The sequence below is a fragment of the Hippoglossus stenolepis genome, chromosome 6 (genome assembly GCF_022539355.2).
Source record: "Hippoglossus stenolepis isolate QCI-W04-F060 chromosome 6, HSTE1.2, whole genome shotgun sequence".
Classification (NCBI taxonomy): domain Eukaryota; kingdom Metazoa; phylum Chordata; class Actinopteri; order Pleuronectiformes; family Pleuronectidae; genus Hippoglossus; species Hippoglossus stenolepis.
This window is the reverse complement of record NC_061488.1, coordinates 10,486,515-10,506,297: the sequence shown is the minus strand read 5'-3', so window position 1 is coordinate 10,506,297 and position 19,783 is coordinate 10,486,515. Positions and strand designations below refer to the sequence as shown.

At 41.0% G+C, this 19,783-nt stretch overlaps 1 long non-coding RNA gene across 1 annotated transcript; it reads left to right on the top strand.

The window, feature by feature from the left end:
* The first annotated feature begins 219 nt into the window (after positions 1–219).
* Positions 220–18,789, top strand: LOC118111308. Its single transcript, XR_004697080.1, has 3 exons — positions 220–366; positions 3,404–3,475; positions 18,434–18,789. It is a non-coding gene; the product is annotated as an uncharacterized LOC118111308 (long non-coding RNA).
* The last annotated feature ends 994 nt before the right edge of the window (positions 18,790–19,783 follow it).

The following is a 19,783-nucleotide window of genomic DNA, read 5'->3' as shown; positions in this document are numbered from 1 at the left end:
TGCTATAGCCTACAAAAACATTCTTCAGTCGTGCACATTTTTTGTTGCATTTTCTCAAATTTACGTGTTAAACATCTATAAAAAATACCAAAGAACAAATCTGGGAGCAGGGTTGTAGTATTAAAAGCGCCCACTAGGAGGCAGGTGAAGCTCTGCACTGAGTACATTGCTACGCAGTAAAAAAAATAATGAGAAAGAAAAAGCGCGGGAAGTGTCCTCACCTGAGGAGAAGTTCAGCTGGCGGTGACTCCATGTTTCTTATGAAAACACAGGCCCTAATGCAGGAAAATGGTTTTAAAAATGTTTATGGAATATTTCTTCAACCATGACATGCGAGGAGATTCTTCAGACTCCTGTGGAACAATGGTGAGTGTTTTTAAACCACCTCAAACAAGGCTGAGTGATTAACCTCAGAGAAACCTGCTGTTAGCTAAAACTAGCTTAGATAAGACTCCTGCCTTTAAACCCCATGCAGGTTGTCATGTTCGGCTTTTGTTGAAACTGTGTCACAAAGGTGTTCATTTAATTCAGTCGTCAAAATGGAGGCTGCAGTTTGTGGTGCTGTTGAGTTGCATTTGCCTTAGGGCTGGGTGATATTTTATTTTGGAATAATAGGACAAGATGGAGAATATCCCTTGTATGTTCTGCCGCACTGATTAATGCCTACCACCAGTTGATATTATTGTATTTGTATGTTATTGTCATTATTGTAATGTAATTTCAATCCAATAGCAATATAGCAAAAGTACAAGTACAGTGAGTGGGTATAACACATATAGTAAATAGACTATGTGTAACGTCTGTTATTTGGAAGTTTGAAACCACAACCTTCACCCAGGAGCAAAAATCTGTCTTTAAACTTTATTAAAATAATAGTGTGACATTTATTATGATAGTAAGTGATCCTGACTGATACAAATGTTATCTTTTGACTTTTATAATAAGCCAGTTTAAAAGGTCATCATGTTCTCCCTCCTCTTAACCAATAGAGAGTGGATAACAAAAGACTTTACATTTGACTCCCAACAAGCTTTATGTTCCGGGTCAGTTCAAAACCTGGTGATAAATTCTACGTGTGTTGTATATTTATGTTAAAAAATATACATTTAGAAGATGTTGTCCTGAACAAAGCTTGTAAAGGTGTTTCAACTTGTGGTGCATACTCAATATTTTGAAAGGGATTATTTGACTAACTTTTCTGTCTTTTACACTGTTTTAGAATTGCACTTTATTCATTGACCAATGCAGCAGCCACATGTCTGATTAAATTATGTGTTAACTGCATTACTGTAGAACTTTTCTAGTCTGTAAGACCACTCAAATAACTTCACATTTCAAGACACATTGACACCACTGGGGAGTCTGGGATCAAACCATTAAATTCCTGCTCCTTGTCCTGACCCAGAGCCATAGCTCTACGAGAATAGCAATAATAGAAAATTGACATTTCCTGAGGAGTTGGAGTTTGTGTGGTTGAATGATGGAGCAAATGGAGTTTTAATCCATATCTACATGTTGCAGCTGTTTAGATTGATCACAGCTGTCAGCCTTAGGAGCAGGGTTATGCAGATACACCCCCCCATATGCATCCTGAAATTCACTTTGATAAAAGATATTATTTACAGTAGTTGAGTTTCAAGTTCTTCTGCAGCTATCCACTGGAGGGCAGTAGAGGGACTGTCACCCCCCTGCTCTTCCTCCATTAGCCAGCAGGTATGGGTCGACAGTCTATGGTGTGGGTAAAGGGGAGTTGAGATGGCACTGCTGGAAGCATTTTGAAAAAGAAGAATGTTTTATTCATTTAGCTTTTTTTGTAACTGGCCACTGCTGCAAGGATATACTTGTGAACAGGATTGAAACCATGAATGTTCAATATCTATAACTCTGCAGAGAATGTGGTGATTGATCAATGCAATGTAATTTAGATGTTATTTTGACCAAACAACAGTCAAAAACTCAGATATTTCATATAACATATAGAAAAAGACTAAAGCAGGGAGAGAAGACAAGACTAGTGCGTAGTGGAAGACGAGCAGTTCTCATTTTCAGAGCACAGCCAATGTTGGCCTCTCTATTGGCAGAACAAGGTGAGTGTAGACTAGTGTTTTTTTACCTGGGCCGGTTACCTGAGAGCTGCAGAATGAAGGAGTGACGTCTCGGTTGAAATAAAGCGCAGGCAACGGGCCTACATCTGAAAACAAAGAGCCAGAGCTGATTCCTCAATGAATCTCTGGCTGTTTCAGTTCAAATCGGACAAAACTCAAACATCACTACATCCCAGCATTTCTTTGTACCCTCCATTTTAAATAGAGAATGATAACCTGTAGGGGTCAAATCTGTAAGAACGTTTTTTTCTCTTGTGTCAATTAATCAGTAATGATTATTTGTTACAACACAATTAAGTGAAGTAATTGGAGATTAATTGTATCAATTAAGAAGCAACGTAAAATGTAGCCAACACATTAGTCAATCATGACTGAATATCCCACTTATCTAAATATGTTTATATGCAAAATACTTTCTGTCTCCCAGTATTTCTCCAGAGCTTCAGATTTGCCTTGTTACCTGAGGTGACTAGTTCTTTGCTTCAGCAGACGCTTTTACTGTGTTTGCTTCAGTTTATACATTTTCCTCCCTGATCCTCTGCCTGAGTGAATCAAAATCCTGTGTAATTGCTTTGTTTCTGACCATAATGACAAAATGAATCGTAATTATTGTATTTAGTTTGTGTGTAGAATAACATACTTGTCTGTGGTACTCTTTCTTAAGAAGGTGAACTCAGTTGCATGAGGAATAGAAATGTGAGTAATTTGACTGCAAACCCTGTGTAACACAAACCTTTCCTAGAAACAACAAGTTTTCTGCTTCATTGTTTAGAACCACAAATCAGAATGAACAGCATCAAACTGATAGATCTGAATTATACTAAATAAATCCTGTCATCACACTTATTCTATTATTATTATTATTATTATTATTAATAAATTATAATACTATTTTGCTTTATTTTCTTAAGGTAGGCAACATTCTCTGTGACATTGGTCTGTGTCCATAACAGAACTAAAAGACGTGAAAATATAGCTAACTACTGTTCATATCACGTTTCATCACTTAAAAATGTATCATTGTTGCATATAATATAATATATATAATAACATATATAATATAACAAAAGCTTTAAGCTTTGGCAACAAAATGCTTGGTGTCCCATTGTTGGATCTGTTGAGCAAAGGAACAATGGAACAAATATGAGCCAAACTGAGATACAGGATCTGTTCTCAGACGTCATGATCTTAGATCATTAAGTCACGGTTATGTTATTAATCTTTAAGATGTTTTATTTATTCACATAATCTAATAAAAGTGGTTTAGTCTTGTGAATCTTGTTTGTTCTGTGTTTCAGGGATCCTCTGAAGTACGGCGAGTGAAGCTGTGACAGGAAGGAAGCCTTTTGCGGCAGAGAACAACAAAACAAGTAAGAGAGGCTAAATTTCCACATGTGTTTTTCAGTTCCACTCAGTTGCCCATTAGTGTTGTGTAATGACATACATGCGACGTGACAGCCGGAGGTATTAGTGATTAATCGCGTGCATGTGACTCGGGACGAGGCAGCAGTAGGAACAGGCGGTGTGTGCGTGGTTGAGTGTCCCTCGCCATATTTCAGTGCTGTCAAAAAATCATTGACATGTTCTACCCAATTCAAAGAATGTTTAACTGTTTCTAAACGGTTTGATGGGAAAACGAGTCATGTGTGAATTGTAATTACCCCCTGTTCAAAGTTTGTACATGTTTTGAAAGAAAACAGTGTGGTTAATATTTCTCCCCTCAGTGAACAACCCGTAATAAGTGCCAGCTCCCAGTTGTTTGAGGATCTTGGTTATTAAAGGGGTCCACAGTGCATTTCTGAATTGTATTTGTTCGTGTAGGATTGTGCGATCAGACGATATGTGACTCCTTTACATTGCAAGGCCACCGTGGACTTCTTCTTTAAGGCAGTGTAGGATTCATACTTGATTTTTGCATCAATGTGATGAATTATTTTTTAATTAGCACACATTTAATTTTCTGATTCAACCAAAAACAAACATTCCAGTCTTGTTTTATTATCCATATTTTTTTCTCTCAATTTGTTTAGTATAAAATAAACACTATCACTATGCAAATACTGTGATAAAGGATTTTAACATCTTGTGAAAGCATAATGTGAGTGTATGTACATGAGATTCAAGGTTAATGACATGACATTAGAAAATTACTGCTTGAACCCAGTGATAGTGAAGTTTCCTTGTAAACTGGCGAAATAACAGTGATGAGCACATTTTCTAAAATTAACATGTATAAACACTATTCTATTTTTAAACATATCGATTAATGCTTTCATTTAGAATCTACTAATAAGTGAAGTGGTAGCTACGTCCACGACCTAACGATTATTTTCATTATAAATTAATTTGCTCAATTACCTTGATTAAATTTTTTCAATTAACTGATTAATCCTCGCATGTTCGGGATAGGAATCTTCATCTTCTTATATTACTAGTTTTATAACCTATAGCTCAAACCCCAAAGCTTTTCAAGAAATGTAAGTCGAATAAAGAAATAATTGTTTGTTGATTGATTAACTGAATAACTGACTAAATGATTGCGCTCCAGTTTGTTTAACAGGATGGGGTGAGAAAGCTATTTTTGCATTCATCTACAAGATCATAATTAATTATTCATTATTTTACAAATACCAGTTTTCTCTCACTGTATTCATTAACAGGAGATAACATTAAGCTCTGGACATGGTGGGTGGATGTGATCATTTTTCAGGACATTTTCTATGACATGAACAAAAACCTGTATTTCCAAGTAGCTGTATGCATGAAAAAAAGAGATTTCAAGCATGGGAGGAATTTTTACATTTGGGAGGGAGGATGCAATCAGTAACATGGGACTCGCAGAGGCCTCCTCGGGTGACAAATTGAAAGTGTCTTGGTCTAGTTTATAGCCCTGATCAGGTCAAACGAAAAATATTGGAGGTCTGGGTGAGGAGACAGGCCCGCCTGGTGCAGATAAATGGACTGATCATTTCTTATTGAGAAACAATTCCTAAAAGGTAGTTTACTGTGTGACTGGGGAAGCGGCGAGCGGAGAGCAGAACACGCACCCACTGCTCCCTCCCTGACCCTTCCTCCACTGCCGGAATTAAATGGATAGAGAGAACGCGTGTTTCTGATGGCACTCCTCCGCCAGAGAGACACACCATTTGTTATGAAGTAGGGGTTCTGATGAAGTGTAGGGAGCTCCTCTTTCTTTTTTCTCCCCTTTTTTTCATCCTTCCTTTCTCAGGCACTACAAGGCCGGCCTTCAGTCTGCTTCACATGAAATGGATGGAAGGAGCCGATTGAATTTTACACTCCCCTGGTCATGATTAATGTGTTTGGTGCGGGGCGTCTTGGCAGTGAAACTCCACTACCGCTAGCTGGTGCTCAAGCTCCTCCATGCCTGCAGTCTGATAACTTTGCAGGGGGGTTACTGTAGCGGGGTAGCTGTTAAAGCCGGCCAGTTTTGTTCAGGAAGCTGCTCCTCTCACAGCCCACAACCCTTTTAACTCCCCTTCCCTGCGTGTTCATAGAAAATCTCTGCTCTTGACCGCTCGCTCGTTATTACTTCACGGTCAGTTTCTCAGTATGCTCTGTACCCACTGTTACTTGGCAGGCGGTGCTGCAAATGTCAATTTATCACTTAACCCATTGTTAAAGGGTGAGAGACCTAATAAAAGATGCCAGGTCATGTTAGCCGCTTCCTTAACAGATGCTCATGGTGTCATTTTACTTATTCAGACCTGAAATTACACCAGATTTTCAAGAGATGACAGTTTCTTTATGAAAAATGTTGTTTGTAGTCATTTTCTAATCTTTTACAGGAGGTTAAAAATGTTACAGGCAAAGTTGTACGAAGGCTCACGTGTAAAGTTCATGCACAAAATGAGGCAATGGCTTATTTTTCTACAGGACATAAACTTGAAATAAACACAGGAGTTTCACAGTGATAAGATAATTGTATCATCCTGTGAATTAGATAATAAAGCCAGTATCATGAGGTGGACAGGTCCGGCCAGACACCCTCAAAGTATCTGGTGATAAGGGACCCATATTTAATGGCATTAATGGCAGCAAGGCGGGAAGGAACAGACTGGATTTACAGAAGTGCCTTAGATGAGAGATCAATAAAGAGGTAACTGAGTGGATGAGCCAGACTAAGCAGGAATCGGAGCAGGTTTAATTTTGCATAAATAATGTACAGTGTGAGAAAAGAGAGGGAGATAGATGTAGTGCAGCCAGATACAAGGTCCATTCTTTTTCTCATTTGTTGTCTTTGTAGTTTTTTTTTTTTTTCACCATATTTCACCTTTTTTTTTTTTCACATTTTTTTGTTTGGGTTCTACTTTCACATTAATTTTGCCATCTATGCTACACATGTGTTTAAACACGTGTTTAAACAGTTATAGTCTTAGAACCCCTGTAAGTGGATTGTCTGTTGCCCGGCTGGAACTCCCAGTGCATCCTCCTCCGCAGTCCAAACCCTGCTTCAATCACCAGGACGTCAGCTGATGATGGATGGAGCTGTCTCCCTCCAGGTTGTCATAGCATCTGTTGCGTGGTGGTCACTGTATCCTGCTCCGCCGACGCTCGTTCGCTCACTGATAGGTCTCCATCGCTGTTTGTGTGCGGGCCGTTTGGTGGGTAATGGCGGCAAATGAGAAACACAAACCTCCCTCTCAGTACTTGAAATTGTGTTTTGTCTTGCGTATTATTGGTCACAAGGTAAGTTTGTAGTGACTCTCATTAAAAGAGCCACTTTAGCTTGACTCCGAATGGGTGTTTGTGGTTGAAATGGATTAAAGGTGGCTAGAATGTCCATCCTCGACTTAAGGTGGGGGAAGGGGGGACAGTATAGCGGGAGCAGATAACTGGAGATAAAAACAATGGGAGAGTGACGAAGGGAGGAATGGCTGAATGAGGGAGAAATCAATAGGAAATCAGTGTTTGGGGAGGGCCTGTCGTTTATCAGGTGACACGGTTAAACAGCGTTAAGGCACTAAAAGTGAGAAAAATATGGGCCATCCCCATGATGGTATTGATCACCGCAGAATGGGGCAGCAGAAGGCCGAAGCCACTAATAAAATAAGACGTATCTGAGTGGGAATCAGCCTAGGATCGATGGGCACGGTGATCAAGGCCAAAAACATCTTCACTGGGATTTAAACTTGTTCTGCCGCCCCGTGCCCCCCTCACGCTCCTCACTGAGAGAAAGGGTTGGTGTGATTGAAGTGGTCGGCCAATTGAGGCCCTTCAGGCTGGACTCACTTGGGGTAAAAGTATGAATTGATGGAGAGTGTTCTTTATCCTAAACAAGCTTTAGTTTATATTAAATACAGGCACTTTTCCCCTGTTCTATACTGTAATGTTCATCTGTCTGGTACAGTGACCAAATGTCTCATTACCTCCCACAAGGATGTTTTCACCCTTCATCCGTTTGTTTCTTTTCAGCAAGGTTACGCAAAAACTTCTGAGTAGATTTCCACAAAACCTGGTAAGAGGATGCGCTACGCGTCAGGGAAGAACCAATTAAACTTAGGTTATGTATCAGGGGCTGGATCCAATAATAAATGGATCTTGATTTTTTAAAAATCAGGCATGTTTAGGGGACTGATATTTATGAGTGTGTGGAGTTCCCTGTGGCTTGATTGAATTTAAGGGGACTCTTGGGCCTTGGTGAATGTATGACCTCTACTGAGTGCCATTCTAACTGGTATTCAGGTCCTTTAATTACTACTTTATTGAGAGCAGACCTTCACTGGATATGTCTCTGCCACCATTACACACTTGGATTTAATTATTGTAGTGTCTCTCAGTCAGTTTGGGTAGTTTTGTTGAGCTGCAACCTTTAGAGTCTCATTTTCCGTAATAATAATTTTTGGACTTGATGGACATTGTCGTGTTGGCTGACAGTTTGGTTTCCTGTCTCTGTTGCTGATATGTGAGAAACAGCGCCAGTTTTAAGTTGTGTGTGTGTGTGTGAACTAAAGGAAAGACACAGACACAGGAAAGAACAACTTGTCCTCGTCCCTGCTGCTGAGACCATGTCCACAGCTTCGTGCTGTTGTCCTCTCTACTTTATTTTGGCCTTCAAATCAAACAAAAGGCTTCACACAGATCTCTAGAGTAGATAAACTGACAACACTGGTTGTTGTGTAGAAAGCTTGTTCAACATAATACCATGCCTTGACAAACATGCGCAGGTTAAAGATAAGAAATGTTTCACAACTTTGTTTGTGTAGCTTTTACTGTAAATATTTTTATTATTGTGATTGTGAAACATTTTGATATTAGACATGTTTAGAATGTAGAGCTTGTGACATGTTGAGTCATACTTATTGTTACATTGTTCACAACGTATTAGACACAAACAAACTGAATATAATGATAAACTTTGTTTATGGACATGTTAATTTTGCAAGCAAATTGTGGTGAGCTTTTTTCCAAAGTCCGAGATTTATTATTTAAGCTGTGATTATCCCAAAGCTGATGAGGACCTTTTAACTTGCGTTTCTTGTGAATTAATTGCATGTCTAAATGCAGCAGGAATTTGATAACGAGGACATCAAAGGAGTTTGTAAGCCTGTAAGAACAGCCTGTGACCCTTTTTAAATCTTTCTCTCATAAAGTTTTTACCAGTTTTATCCTCCAGATCGGAGAATTTGTTGGACTTAATTGCTTAGTTTTTGCTCTGATACGTAAAGTTGTAACTTTATAGAAACACATGTGTGCCTTTCTTAATTGTATTTGCTATGACCTATTTGAATTAGCTCAGTCGTGTTTATGAACTCGAATGTACAAAAATGTATTTAATGAACTTATGGACATTTTTTACTTTTATGCATCGACTGTTGCAGATGCTCCGTCAATGATGATGAGAAAACTGCAGCATCTCTCACTTCCTTCCCTTTTATCTTCATCCGCCTTCATCTAAAAGCTTTCATGTTGATTGATCTCATTATGCCAGAGGTTTTGTCTGAAAATGGGCCATAACAAAGAGGAAAAAACATTGAAATCAGTTCTTGTGGCTGTTTAACATCTGGCTGTAGGCGTTTAATGGGTTTAGAAAGGCGTACAGAAGGAGGGTCTTGGTGTTTGTTTGTTCTGTTTTAGCATTGGAGCAGTGGTGTAAATAAATAGAATATGTCTATACAGGCCACTTCTCTAATTCCTCCCCAGTTCCTCTCTGGTTCTCTCCTCCATTTATTACTCACCAGATGGTGCAAGAAGGATTCTCTGAAACAGATATGATGGCAGAGGTGCTAACAGAGAAGTCGAGGCCTGTGGTCCAGGGGGACACTTATTCCAGTAATGTGAAAACCTCCCCCTTTGTTTTTGTGTATATTTAGTTCATTATAAACAGATGTCAGCGAGCTAACTGTCCCCAAGTGTAACTGAGGACATTGGATGTTCTTTGTCTTTCAACCCTCTCTCAACCGTCTCTGCTTTCTGTACTCTGTATATCTTTCAACATCACGCACATAACACTACAAAAACATTCAAAAGAATGTATTTACCACTGGCAAGCTGCTGTAGTTCTTGGAAAGTGCTTGTTGCTGTCTGACGCTCAATCTTTCAGCGTGCTGAACAGTGAGCAACTCTTTTATTCACAGGATTTTGAAGGAAGTTTCCTGTGTTGAGAAACAATGCCAACTGGATGGTGGAGTTCGGAGGCAGTGTCACTGGACAGCAGGGAGCTCAATGAGATTTTGTTGATGACAGTGAGGTCACTTGGGCCACAGAGGACTGACGAAAAGAAAGAGGAAGCACTAAACGCCAAATTCGTAGAATCAGATCCATTAAATGTCAGTGTATTTTCATTTATCTGCACATTTTCTTCAAGCGCCGTACTGCGCAGTATGTTTAACAAGAGCTACAAGTGAGAGGCGACCGAAGAGAGCAGAAGTGTGACAAATAGCAGCAGATGATGCAGAAAATGTGCAATGCTAAACATCAGTTACTGCACATGGGAGAAATGGTGTGTTTGTGCAGTGTTTGCTGTCCAAGGAGTTTTGGTAGTTAGGAAAAAAAAAAAGGTTGCTCTCACAGCTGTGGACTTGGAATTGAATACATGGCTTCATTTTCACAGTTTAAAAAAATTATGTTGAGGAGGGCAGAAAATCTTGCTGGGGTTTTGAGTTTCTTTTGATGTGTCCTGATGACGATTATGAAATCCAATAAAAACTAATTAGGAAATTAGGAGGCAGATCAATACGGTTTGCTCTGGTGGAGCATGCTGTTTGTGTGTGTGTGTTTGTGTGTGTGTGGCGGTCAGTTTCTCGTCGACCCCCACCTGCCCAGGGACTGTGTTGCAGCTCTGACCCGGCCAAAGCAATTGTTACTGATACTCCTCTGTGGATTCAGCCTGCTCTACCCTCATATGGCTGTAATTTATATTTTGTTGACTGCCGATTTCTTCGTCCATGTGTAATCTGATTCTGTGCGTTTCTCAATTTTGCTAATTCCATCCTTCTAACGTTACACCTAATGTACCCTGAAACCTCTTTATTGCTCTTTATTGCTCCGGGGTTGCCTTACTTACTCAATTTATTTATTTAGAGTTGGTTTGACCACCACAAAAACAAGTGACGTAGTGGGGTTGCATTGACAGGACTGTGATGGAGAGTTGTATGAGGTTTCTGTCTCGCCCTTGTCTTGAAAGATGAATGGCCGTGTTCAGATTATGTGGAGAAATCTGCCATCTTGAATTTTACACTTTCAGCACTTTGACGAAAGTGAGCAGAAAAGTTTAATATTCATGAAATTAATATCCATGTTTATGATTCCAGTTTCTCCCAAACTCTGCTTCACTTAAGGCACATCACGGACTTTTCACTTTACACCATAGTGTGTAGGAAATGAGACCAGTGCGGACAAGAATCCAAAAAGATTCCAGCTGGGACTGGGGTTGAGGGCTAAGGTGGGACTGAAGCAGGGGTTTAGTTTGGGTGAGAGGTGGGTTCAAGTCAAGGACCTGTAGGATAATGTATTAGTTGCTAAAAGGATAGCCGGCTGTATTGGACAGTACCGACCCTTCCTCGCTTCTCTCTCCCACACCCCAGTCCTCTCCTTGGCCCTACTTGCCGCCCACCGGTCGGTATGGAAACAGGGCCTTATTTAGCGGCCGGACTCGTCCGTGTCCATGCCTGGCGATTTGTCCTTGTCTAATTACGGCTGCTGGCTGCTGCCCGTGTGCACATGACTAATGGAGGGGCTGGGGATGGGGAGGGGCGAGGTTGGGTGCACGGGGGGGAGGCGGCGGAGCAGGAGGAAACAGTGGACGAGCAGACCGGCCGCTGGTGATTTGTGGACCAGGCACTCTGTCATTGCCCTGGACCCATTTGTCTTCAAGAGGAGTCGGGAAGAAGAGGGGTGGAGATGGAGGGGATGGCGGTGGGGGCTCCGGGGCAGAAAATGGTTTACAATGACTCCCATTTTCCAGCACTTTCATCCTTGGCCACAGCAGTGTGCGGGGTTTGCCAGCGATGGGCTGGAATGGGCGGCTGACGTGATGTAGGATATGACAGAAACCTTGACAGCTTGCCGGTGTTATTTCTTTTTAGAGGGCTGGCTTGATGGCCACCCTCCCTCTCCCCTGAGAGCAAGCCTTATCTGTTTTCTCCCTGTCATGTGGCGAGAGCAGAGGCTCTGCAGATTCAATGCTCCGCTGTCTGGACTCTAAGTTGGAGACCAATTTTATCTTGCATGTCTCAGACTATGCACATACATCACCCACAGCTTAGACTTTGGCTGTTGTGTTTTCTTTTTTATGTCATCCTTCAAAGCTCAGCATGTGTAACTCATCCAGAGACACAAGTGATTATGGATAGTCAATAAAATTAAATAGTGCTAGGAAAGTCTTTAATTGGTTGTCATGGCTTTATGTGTAGTGAATTTCCGTTTTTATGTGCATTTTGTACCGGCTGCTCATCTTTTTTCCTCATTTCCCTTCAGTTATGTGCAGCTTGCCGAAGCCACCTGCATCCCTTTTCCACCTGGGGTCCTTATTAGACCCGAACTTGGGTTTCTTCTGCCGCACAGACAGGAAAGAGCAGCAGAAGGGCAGGAACTACTAACTCTGTATTGATTTTTACAGTTTTTTATTTGCCCCCCTTTGCTCTTTCTCCAGGTCTTTTTAAGTAAATAAACACCAGATTTGTCATGTTTGTCCAGAGAGAGGAGGGGTTCGATAGAAGGGATGGGGGGTAGGTGGAGAGGGGCCAGGCCCAGGCCTCGCACTGGGTCAGCCATGATTCATTCTGCCATCTCATGGATGGAGGGATTTGGGTAGAATTGTTGAAGGGTGCCTGTGGAGCCTCTCTCTGACCTCCCTCGCTTCTGTCCCTCCCCTAGTGCTCCTGGGCAGCCCCGGTCCTAAATCACTGGCTGTCAGTGTTTTGGCAGAACAATGGTGCAGGGTCTTCTGCTCCGTCTCAGACTCCAGCCGACTGGACACGGTTTCCTCCATCGTTAGTGTGAGCTCGTACCCTCTCTGGTCTTTCCTGGCCCCTGAGCCCCACGGGGCCCAAAGGAGGTTTGGGGTTAGGCTCAGCCGGATGGTCTGATGAGTTGCTGGACCGAAGGACTGTGTAGGGGCAGGGAAGAAGAGATGTTTCCTCCATGAAGATTATATCTTATTTCTTTGCTTATTCTTTGTGGAAATCATCTTTTTTCTGTGACTGAAGTTATCACAGATTCTGTAATTATTTTGACTGTGTTGTACAAGAATGTTGTTCATAACCTGACGGATGAGGAAGAAAAAAAGTTTTAGCCACTTTTACTTCATGAAGCTGGAGCTGGAACGGTTAATTTATTACTTGATTGATTTAGTTGAAAGACGGAAAACTGTCAACAATCATGAAAAACGATGATCGATAAGATAATTTATTGAGAACGATCTATCATGTATTTTGCTTTCCCTCAAAACACCAGAATTCACTCTGTTTTATCTAACTTGAATAATTACTACAGTATCTCAGTAATTGGTGTCTCTTAACCCTCTCTTTACCCTTTGTCTCCATTGTTTTCTCTCACTTCTCGATTTGCCCTCCTCCTTTTACTGTTTAAAGTCAAGAGTCCGAGGTCAATCTATCTAATCTTCTAACTGATGTTCGATCAATATGTCAGCAGCCCAACACTCCCTCAGCAGTTATGATGATGTTCGTGGTGCTGCACCTGCCTTGGCTGCTTTTACTGCCGCTATAGCGCGTTGAGCAGGGGATCGAACCCAGCCTGTCAGGGGGCCTGACGGAAAGCATGAATCACTATTACTGGAGCTGCTGTTTGCTCCCTGGTGCTCGGCAGACATGTGCAAACTCTGATGCACCCTAAGAAGTGCGCGCACACACACACACACACACACACACACACACACACACACACACACACACACACACACACACACACACACACACACAGGTAGTTTATAACTATTTACCGAAAACTTCTCTATATACAGGAATGTAAAGGTGAATTATCCACACACACACACACACGCGAACATCCACACACAAATGTGCACACTTTATTTCAATTAAGTGTCAGTTGGTATTTGACCCATTAGCTCCTGGAACCCGATCCAGCCTACCCACCACCTCTGGACTTGTTAGCCCGGTGTGAGCTCAGTTCAGTGGGCCTGGAAGGGCTCCGGTTACCCCTCTAATCTCATTGGAACGCTTTAGCCACGGCTAGCGGATGCCTGCATGTCCGAAAAACAGCCCACACACTAATAGCACCATGCTTTGTGTTTATGGTTTGTGTGCGTGTGTGTTCATGCACATTCACAGAACAATACTTGTATGGATCTGTTACTGAATAGTGAGCACGGGGCAAGGGAATATGATGTTGAAAAATGGTTTGTGTGCGTGTGTGTGCGAGCAGTGTGTTTGTGTGTAGAAATAATATTCTAGTTTACAGGATGCAATTTCCCCTTAATATGCCCATCCTAATGTAATTTGGCGTCTATGGAGTGTCTGTGTGCTGGGCTGGGCTGGTGTGTGTTTCTGCTGACTGCTCCTGTTTTGTGTTCATATGGATGAGTGGCTCTCTGGGAGAGCATTATGCATCCTTTTCAGCATTTAAAGATCATGTGCATGGTGGCGGCAGAAGCATTAGAGAAACAAGGAAATATGTCTTTGATTAAAATATCTTTTATCTCTTTATTGATTAAAAGGCTTTGTTTGGTAATAGAATGTCTCTGCCCCTCCCCTCTGGGCTTTCTGTTTTTTCAGGTCCCCATCTATAACTGTAAGGTGAAAGACAAAGAGGCTTTTAAAATATTTGTAGCTAAAGACTGAATCTACCCAATGTATGGAAGCAGGTGCAGTAATGTGGAATAACAAATAATTATCAAATTATTTACATTTCGGCTTTTGACATTTGAAAATGTATTTGTGAATGTGACAATAACTCGATGTATCGGCTGGAAGCTGTGCAGAACGTACAAAGGTCTTTTGACATTGATATGTATGAAACTGCCAGATTCATAAACTCGTTAATTAGAGGAATGCCACTTTAATCCAATTAAGTAATATTTCTCTGTTGAAAGAAGGTTCTCAGGAAATGTCCCGATGTGGACATCTGTCATGTCCCACAGCAATGAGGGAAATTTATAACATGACAGTTAAAGTGCATCACTACTCTTCATTTGCAGACCGAAGTCCTAAGAGTTGTTTTGGTGTTTGAGTTTATTTAAATTGCTTATAGAAATGTTAGATGTTAGATTAACTACAAATTTGCATAAGTTGCTGGAACAAAGGATCATCTTATTTGGAGCATACTTTTTTTTATACATGTATGACCAAAAACTTTGACCATTGGTTTTTATTATCAAAAGACAATAAACACCCCAAAACTTTGTAGTTTGTTAATTCAGTCAAAGTATCTTTGTGTAACTTAAATTTTACTTATTTATTATAATTCAGCTGTTTGATTTTTGCTTGGCAAGAGCCTGTGTCACACAACAATCACACTGATTGTTGACTCGCAGTTCATTCCTGTCACCGTTTTACCTTTCCACCTGAGATCAATTCACCTTTTTTCAACCCGTATCAAACTTTTTTCTTTTCCTCCTATGTCGCCAAATGCCTTTTTATGTTCATCTGGATTAGGGTGTTTTGCAAAAACACTTAGGCACAGCATTTCTATGGTAAGAAAACTCCTCCTCTATCTTTGCAGGTTGCAGCTTCAAAACTACAATTTGTATTTTTCATCTTCATGAAAAAAGACTTTGTAAGTCACCTCTTCCACTTCTTACAGTTCTAAGAGCAATAATACATAAATTATTTACTAGAGAATTGAGTCGCTGGAATTTCCTTTTTCCACCCACATGTGCACCTTGTAAGTGGAAAAAGTTGACTCAGAGTACTTTTTGAACCTTGACTTCCCTGACGGGTGACATGTGACAGTGGGCTGACAGACGCGCTTGCACAAACACACCGAACGTCTTGTCTGCCATGGCCTGATATTCTCTGGTGGCTTCTGGACATTTCAGGGTCAAGCCCTGTCTGTACCTCATTAGTCAGGTCAAAAGACAAGCAGGGTGAGAGGCCAGATCATGTATTTAAGTCCGAGCATGTTTATCTGTGTCGCTGTGAACACCTTACTGTCAAGGTTTTTTTTTTTGTCTCCTCTGATGACAAAGAGCATTGGAGGAGGAAAAGTGTGTGTGTGTGTGTGTCTTGTGCGCTTGTGCGCTTGATGAGGAGAGACTGAGCTGAGGCTGAATGAGAACAGATGGAGATGTGCTCTTTAATTAACCCTGCAGAATCACAGGGCTGAAAACAGGCCTCGGTCCGTGAATAACACCCAGCACATCCAGGGTGTGTGTGTGTGTAAGGTGCAATGTTAGTGTACATGACTTGTGGGTGTGTGTGCGTGCGTGTGTGTGTGTGTGTATGGAGTCGGCTGTGGAGTAGCCGGAGCATCGACCCATTCCCCCCATCCCCCTTCCCCAGAGCGGGGCGTTTTATTTCTCATTAGCGGGCAGCAAACTGCTGGGGGATGAAATTTGCTAACAGGAATTAAAAGTGCATTAACACATCTGAGAGATTCATTTCTGCTAATAGTTTTATTAGTGCTGTGACCTTTCAGTTCATTAGAGGACTGCGGGAGGAGGGAGGGCTGGAGAGAGGGAGGAAAGGGTAGATAAGAGGGTCTTAGGGCTCGCTGTACTCGGGTAGACCTTTTGAAAGTAGACAAACCGATATAATCCTGGCAAATGACTGCACTTGTAAAGCTGTTTTGATTTGTTGGCTGTCGTTGTCCAAAGCCTTTTATACAGTTGCATGCATCCTCCTTGAAGAGGTGTGCCCTCACCTCTTTATAAGATAATGATGCAAACGTGCCAACCATCTGAACTCCGAGCAACGACTTTACGATGGTGTCGACTCAGTCTCTGTGGCCCGATGCTCACCTCCCTCCACTCAATTACCAGAATTTATAACGCAATGTTTTTCAGGTCTGTTAGCGCTTGAGTGTATCACTTATCCAACCAGTTAATTGTTTATGAACTGTGCCGTCCCCCTCTGTCAAATGAAGTGAGAGAACCAAGAACAGGGCAGCGAGTGTGACAAGAATGGCATTTGGTGGAGCGGGGAATGGGTCAGAGTCAACACCTTTTTATTAATGCAAAGTCCATGAATAAAGTCCAGCAGTTGTTGACTGTTTCCCTACTAGATGCCACAGATAGACAGTGAGATAGTGTTTGAATTTACTTTACCAGGGAGAGCAGCTAAAAGGGAATTAATGTTGTTTTCTTTCTGTTTTATTGGAAAGCAAGTGAGGCAAGTTACAGTGCAATTTGCTTTCCCCTGTTCCCTATAATTAGCACCTTACAGAAATGAAATAACATTGACGAGAAGGTCAATAATCCTGATCTATAGTGAAATTAATCCTGCTATCGACACAACAAGCAAACAATACAATTAAGAGCAGAGGGGGGAGAGTGGGGGGGAAAAGAAAATAGAAGGAAAGGAGTCTGTGTGAGGAATAGGATGTGTTTTATCTCCTGGGTTCACTGTGCAGAAATCCTTTGAAGGTTTCTAATTAATTCATCCATTGTTAATGAAGGCAAAGTGAGGAACTAGGGATTATACATGAGAAGAGGAAGGAACACAATTAGAGATACCAGCCTAATGATTGCTTTTTTAACTTGCTGTTGTTTCTCCCTTGTACTTGGTTGACTTGCTGGAGTACATTTATTGGCCATTTTAAAATGAGCTTAACCTCTTCTCTGTGCCACCACATAGGACGATGCGAGCTAAACTTTGGTAAACTAACTTTTTGGGGGGATCTGCGCTCATTGCACAGCAAAGTTGGGAAGAATTGAAAACTCATTGAGATATATGTTCTAACAGTGTGCAACACGGTAGCCAAAAATCCTTTATTTCTTTGAAAAACTGCAAAGTCATGGTGGCAGAGGTGCAGCAAGATTTTAATAAAGTATTACAGTACTTTGTATTAAATATTAATGACCCTGGAATGACACACTGACCTCTTGGAGTGTCTCCTAATACTTGAGTGGAGTGGAGAACACATATAAAGCAATATTCAAAGTGATTCTTCACACATAGGTGAGTGCTATATCACTTACTTACTGCTGCTGGCAAAATTAACTTAACAAGATTTACACCTCTGCTTCAGAAACTCCTTAACTTAGAAGTCCTATCTCTCTTTTGTGCACATTTTTCATCCACCGTAGCTTTCTGAAGAGCTAAGATAATGTGTGATTATACATTTTAATTCTTTACTAGGATCTGTTCTTAAATGTGACAGGAAATTCTTAGAAAATATTGTTATTCTAAGACAATTCACTAAATGTTTTGTCACTAGGATCGACCCTTGTGCTTAGAAGCTTTATGATTACAGCCTCTGGTGTTTTCACATCCCAGATGATGAACAAACACTCAAACATGAGTTTTTTAGATGAAACGGGAGTCATGTACAGGATTATATTGTAGTATGGGACCATAATGCGTATCACCTTAACAGGAGAGTGAATGATATATTTATCCTACGTTTGTAATGTTGAAGGTTAGAAATGCATGTGAATAAGAAAAAGCATGAAACAAAGACAAACAAACATCTTAATACACTGAAGATGACACAGAACCTCATCATGTTGTTTTACTAAGTAAACGCACAGGAAAGAAGATCCAACGAAGTCATGGAGGACGACTTCAACCACAAAGAGCAGAGATGCATCCACTATAATTATCAAACACTTGATTTATACATATCTACATATGCATATCCAAATAACATCTTCCTGTTGCCTCTGATCCTTGAACAGACCCAAGAGCAAATCTGAAAAAAATGTATGGTATTACTTTTTTTTTTTTTTACAGAAAGCTCTGTCCTGTCAGCTCACCTCAGATAATCCAATGCCAGTGACAGAGGGGGTGCACTGCTGTTTCCAGCAGAGTAGTTTTAACTGGCGTTTAGACCAGCCTGGGGATCCAGAGGGGAGCTGAGGCCGAGCGTGGTGGGCTGCCGGAAGGATGGTGCATCTGAGCGTCAGAGGGTGAAGAAGGATTGCCTTTCACGAATTACGAGCCATTAAATCAGAGCCTGGAAATCTCAAGGTTCCCCAAGACTGCTGCACAAGGAATCTGGGCTGGAGAAATATTGTTTATGGTTTAAAAGGCCTGGCGATGGATTTATAAAAGAAACATTCATCATTGCAGGAAAACGGAACAAAACATTCCGGAAATAAATACTCACTCTATAGGTATACTTGTCACCCAGACAGCACAATAACAAGTGAATTGGGAGGGAGATCCTTCATTTGCTGGCAGCTGGCCCCCAAACATGCTCTGTGTGAGTCTGTGTGTGTGCGTGTGCAGGCACACAGTGGTTTGTAAAAATTGTCTTACTCCATAATGGAGCAGATCGGGGTTGTTGATCTAAATGTCCCAAGGTGCTTTATTTGCATATGAAAGAATATAAATGGATGATTTATAGCACAAGGTTTTATCCTTTACTCAACATATTAACATTTATGTTTCCATTATTTCCCACTTGACGTGCCCATATAAGTGAGTGTTCCAGTAAACATAATTAACAGTATCGATTATCTCCAACCGGCCCTTCCCCGTGATAGATAAATAGGCCTTTAGTGAAGTTGCGTTTTACAGGAACAGGAACGTGGTGGGCTTTGGTCAGTGATGTGACCTTGAGACGGTGTAATCAAAAAATCCATGCTGTGGTACAAGAAATGCACTGAACAGGTGGATATTGAGCGCGTTATGCTGTTTGACAGTTTATCTTGAATTTAGTTAATTCAAAAAAAGGCCTTAAAAGGTACTGAAAGATCTTAAATAACAAAATTCTTGAATATTTTTCTCACTTTCTTACATGTCTTCTTTACTTGAATTAGTTTATTAATCAATTGTTTGATTCACCCATTATCTGCTGTTTTCTCAGTGATTTTAATTGATTCATTATATCACAAGGAATGATTGTGATAGCTGGGAAGCACTTACACGAATGCAGTCGACTGTAAATGTCAATAAATGTACTTAATTGTAGGACTTGTATTCCCAACTGGTTTTCCATCATTCTTTGACTGGTATGGCCCTGAAAAAGGTTTTTAAATTCCATCCTGTGTTATCTCAACATATCTGTAGTAGATGCTCCTTAAAAATTGTGTGAGCTATTTTATTGTTTGGCCAATTAAAGTATCTGCCGACATGAGC